This window comes from Trichosurus vulpecula, chromosome 1, assembly GCF_011100635.1.
Source record: "Trichosurus vulpecula isolate mTriVul1 chromosome 1, mTriVul1.pri, whole genome shotgun sequence".
Classification (NCBI taxonomy): domain Eukaryota; kingdom Metazoa; phylum Chordata; class Mammalia; order Diprotodontia; family Phalangeridae; genus Trichosurus; species Trichosurus vulpecula.
This window is the reverse complement of record NC_050573.1, coordinates 351,640,229-351,645,792: the sequence shown is the minus strand read 5'-3', so window position 1 is coordinate 351,645,792 and position 5,564 is coordinate 351,640,229.

Sequence of the window (5,564 nt, the reverse complement as noted above, 5' to 3'; positions counted from 1 at the left end):
AACTCCAGAGCCATGCCCTATTGGGTATTAACCTAGTCTATGCTAGGGGAGGGGCCAACTCAAGAACCAATCGGCCCTGGTCATTCAGGTGGCGCTTGATGATGTCAAAAACTCTATAAGAGGGGAGAAGACAGCTTGAAGAGCCCTCTTTCCTTTTCCGGTTGGTGTGGGAGCAGTGGCAAGTGTGACTCTGGGCCAGCCCTTGCTCTCGGGCTGAGCCCAGATGTTGGTAGCTATGAATTGTACTGGGTCTGTCTGTTGATATTTGCAATTTGTATTTTATTCTGAAGTTCGGGGTGCTGGTTTTGTTTTCTCCCGATCTAAATGAATGTTCTGAACTTTGGGATGCGGGCTTTTTCCCCTTGAAGTAAGTGAATGAATCTGTATTTGGTCTGTCTGTTGATATTTGTAATTTGTTTGTATTTTTTTCTGAAGTTCGGGATACTGGTTTTGTTTTCCCCCGAACTAAATGAATGTTCTGAACTTCAGGGTGCTGGCTATTTGTTCCCCTGAACTAGCTGACCGTAATCTGTATTTGGCCTGTCTGTTGATGCTTGTCTGTATGCTCCCCTGAACTAACTGAATGCTGGATTAAAGAAAGCTGGTCAACCCCTTCACCGTGCTTTCCTTGTTTAAGCAGATAAAAAGAACCTGTGCTTTCCCGGAGTGCCAGCAGGCTCCTGGGTGCTGGCTGTGGGCGGATCTTACGCCCCCACAGCCCCCACAGAAGCTGCCAGCCAGATTGTCAAAACAACATTAGACCAAGGTGACCAGCCCATCTTAGTTACGCTCTCTGCTGTAGAGCTGGAATGCTTGGCAGTTTAATTCAAGTAAGGACCTCACTATCTGGAACCTTATCCTGCCAGGTAATCTTCAGAATCTTCCTAAGACAATTCAAATGGAAGTGATTCAGTTTCCTGGCACAGTGCTGGTATACAGTCCAGGTTTCAGGCATACAACAATGAGGTCAGCACAACAGCTCTGTGTAGACCTTCAGTTTGGTAGTCAGTCTAATACCTCTTCTCTACCACACTTTCCTTCAGAGCCTCCCTGAGCTAGCTCTGGCCATGCATGCATCAACCTCATTATCAATAGTCACATCCCTAGAAAGAATACTGCCAAGGTAAGCAAACTTGTCCACAGCATTCAAAACTTCTCCATTTGTTGTAACCAGTGGTTCCATGTACGGGTTCTGTGGTGCTGGCTGATGGAGCACCTGTGTTTTCTTGGTGTTAATTGTTAGGCCAAAATTAGCACAAGCAGCAGAGAAGTGATCCATACTTTGTTGCATCTCAGCTCAGAGGCTGCATTAAGAGCACAATCATCCGCAAACAGAAAATCATGCACCAACATTCCCTCCACTTTGGTCTTGGCTTGTAGCCTTTTCAAGTTGAAGAATTTACCATCAGTGTGGTAGCTGGCCTTGATCCTCATTGAAGGTGTTTGACAACATGGCTGAAAAGATCATGCTAAAAAGCGTGGGAGCAAGCACACAGCCTTGCCGCTTTGGTGACTGGGAAAGCATGAGAGCATTATCCATTATCCAGAACCTGAGCAAGCGTGCCTCACAGGACTAGGTTAAGCTCAGATTCTTGTTGTTGTTTGTCCTTCTTTCTCAAAGAGGACCAATGACATCAGGAAAGTGATGTCTTGACATGCAAGTGAATTGGATTTAAGGGAGGCAGAGCTTTGCAAAGCCATCAGCCTCTCTTTTTCCTCCGGAGCTATCTGAGCCCAGTGGCAAGATCACTGCTCTGGATGCAGTGGGAGGCCTTGGCCTTTTTAAACTAAGATCTTTCCCAGGTTTCAGTTCTTCTGAGGCAACGCTCATTCAGTGATTAAAGCTAAGGTAAGAAAGAAGGCAAAAGATGGCTTCTTTTACGTATTCAAAAAGAAAAGAAAAACAATCTGGGAAGAGAAGACCCTCAGCATTTCTGACCATAACAGAAACAATTGCTATTTACACTCACTCTGACCAACAAAACCCAAACCGTGACCAAGTAAGGCTTGGGTTGGGACCTATTATTGGCCAATCATGAGTGCCCCAGTGATTTGGGTTTAAGGCATAATCTACTAGTACCATGTGAATCCTAATGGGATTTATCAAAGCTTGGTTTCTGGAGCTCTATTTCAAGAAATTTATATTCTTTGTAAAATCTTTTCTAGTTCTCGGTTTCTCTCATTTCCCTCTTGTACCATTCAGGGGCATCCTCTGTGTTTCCATGCTCTTTTGGCAATCTGCGGGGTCCTCTATCTCATAAGGTGTTGATTAATTTTCTTTGTTTTGCAATATTTATTCAGAAAAGTTTGGAGTCATTTAGGTGTTCTGGGGATCACGTTCCCTTATATTATTAATATCTTCATTATTGTGCTTATCTACTTGTGCTTAAGATTTTTAACTGAATTTTCTTCTTCCTGAGATCTTTGGTTCCCTGTCACTCACTTTCTGACACTTTTCCCTTTGATGGCAAATCTTCAGTGGGATAAATCGCAAGGCTATCTCCTTCTCTTCCTTCTGTTCTGGGGGGTTTACTCTTCAAAGACCTTAGTTCCTGCCCCAAGGAATTTCTGGGCCCCAGCTGGACACCAGTCCTCTTTCTATCTTTCCATCAGGCCTAGCCGAGCTTTCCCCAAGGGCCTCAACAGGATATCGTCCTTCTGCCCCACTTCCCTCTGTTTTTTAGTTCTCTGGCTGAGCAGTACTGCAGCATAGTGAGTTTCTGCTGCATTCTCAGGTGAGGCGTGCTTCTACTTTCCAATACCTCTGCTTCCTCCCAACAGGGTACAGGTACAGAGTTGAGTTCCCTTGTTTATTGCCACAGAATGTTGGAGTGACAGTAGGGGCAGGGAAGGCACCCTTTCAAAGCCTGTAACAGCAGCATGGGAATTCCTAAGTGAATCCCAGAGCCCAAGTCCACTGGTCCTATTGTGCCAGAGAATGGGGGTTAGTGTGGGACAGGTATTTAGTGAGCATGTTGGAGATTAGGAATCAACTTCCCTTGCTGTTAATTCTTGAAGTTGTTGTTGCATCATGAGGCTCCTTGGTCTTTTAGCCTACAAAGATAACTGGCATTACTTGACTTCTTGCATACAATTCTTATTTGCAGGGGTTTTGACAGATTGTGTGGAATATATATATATATATATATATATATATATATATATATACACACACACACATGGAATATATATACACACACATATATGTATGTGTATGTATTATACATATATATAAAATCCTACATCTTGTTGGTCACATAACCCACCAAATCCAAAGCTTATTGTAAGGTGTTATACTTAATGGAAGTTTCTTTGTGATAGAGTTGTAAGTACCTCACTATAGTTAGGTAATAATTAGAGCTCATTTCTACAGAGAGCAATATAGTTTGTATATCAATTTCCTCACGACAATCTCACAAGATGGATAGTATATGTATTATCATCCCCATTGAATAAATGAGGAAAGTCAAAGGGAAAGAAGGGATTTGGCTGTTTCCAGGTATTGCTTCCAATAAGTGTAAGGGAAAAATGCTCCAAGCCTTTTCCTGCATTCCTGGCCATATGTACATAATAAAGGCAGGAAGGTGGTTATGCCGTGGGAAGATAATGGTCTTGCTTCCTGGGTTTAGTTTTGTCTCTCTGGCTTCCTCTCCAGCCTCCACTCCCCCTCCGACTCATTTTTATGGTAGAATAGAAGGGATTTCTGAATTGAGCAACGGAGTGATCTCAAGCCCCAGTGCCCTCAACATTTTATTGGGAGAGTGGTCATTAGAATAGAGGCTGATTAGGTATAATCTAGGCATTAGAGAAAAATGGAGATGGAAAAGAAATGCTTGTCCTAAATTATAGTGAAGCCAGTGACAAAGGCCCAAGCCCCAGACCAGGAAGCTTAGTTCAAAAGAAAAATTTAAGCCTAAAAACACTAGCTATTTAGATAGGGGCTTATCTGCTCTATATTCTAAGGAGCCTGGCATCTGGGGTAAATAAGTTCCTCTGGATATGGAGTTCTGTTCTAGCCAAGACTCTGGAAAGAATAGACAGGCTTCTCCTTAAAGAAAAGATAAAGTAAGCAACTTCACCCTCTCCCCAGCTCAGCAAAGATTTCTGTTGGTCAGTGTCTGAGGGTTACTACTCTCCTGATAAGGATATAAAGCAAGCAAACAAACAAACAAAGTCTTTAAACTAAAAGACTACGGCAGAGCCCCCTCTTCTCATAAGGAAGAGGGAACGCTAAAGCCAAGTACTTGAACTAAAGTCAGAGGCTAGAGGAAGGGAGAAGCTCTAGCACCATGTGCTTAAGGGGCTGTTCCTGGCAGCAGGCCAGTAGAGAACACATGTCCAGAAAGGCTATGTCGATTAGAGACTACAGGTCCAACTTCGCATCATGTGGCAGAAACTTCACATTCAGGAGTAGAGACAGCATACGCAGAGACCTGTGTTTGGGGTAAACAATATATCCAACTAATGATGAGATTGAAAGAGAGTGGTCCACAAGAAACGCATTATCTCAGGTACCACTTAAAGGCACCTTTGCAGACAATGAGATTCAAGCAGGCTGGTCAAAGAAACATGAAACTGCCCTGGACTGAGCAATAGAACTCTGAGCTATCCCCACCCTCCCCACTCCCGCCCCACCTGCTTGCCCCAGATTATTTCATTTGCCTGCCCAAGGCAGGTTTTCCTCTATAAGAATCCCTAGCCTCTCCTGGCTAGTGGGCATCTTCCTTTAGTGAAAAGCATCTCCCTGAGGGCTGTCTCCCTTAAGGGGCTGCCATCCCCACCCCCTTAAGCTGGGGTCTCCCTTAGGTTGCCCTTGAGAAGCAGAGGAACTTGCTTGGTATGTTGTGTTACCTGGAATAAATGCGTTTACTTGATTTGGAAACAACCTGAGTGAATTCTTTTGAGACAACCTTGCACCCCAACATTTTGGGGTGCCCCTGAACCTCAACACTAGCACAACATACCCAGCAGAGACCAGCAGGGAATAGGACCAGTAAAAGCAGCACAATGATATTAGTAGCATACCTTGGTGGTTCTGGGGTGTAAGCTGATAATCCATATGTGCTCTCTATATGTATACCTGTCTATTTATGCACCCTGGCCATATGTACTCCCTGTTTGTAGTTCCCTCTAAACTAGGTGCACAATGGTTATAGCACTGGCTCTGGAGTCAGGAAGACCTGAGTTCACACCCAATTTCAGGCATTTACTGGTTTGTGACCTTGGGCAATTCACTTAACTTCTGTTTGCCTCAACTGTAAAATGGGATAATAATAGCACCTGCTTTCCAGGGTTGTTGTGAGGATCCAATAAGATATTTGTAAATTGCTTAGCTGTGCCTAGTACAAAACAGGTGCTATGTAAGTGTTAGTTGTGATTATTAATTATTAACTATATACGCTCTCTTTCTACTAATGTTGAATTTATGGGAGATTATTCCCCACATTTATGGGTGAAACATTTTATTGTTGTCTTTCCTGATGTGCTATTTCAGAAATGCCCTTGTTTTTATCTAATTATATCCTGTGGATGACTATCAATCAATGAATAGCTACGTGGAACAA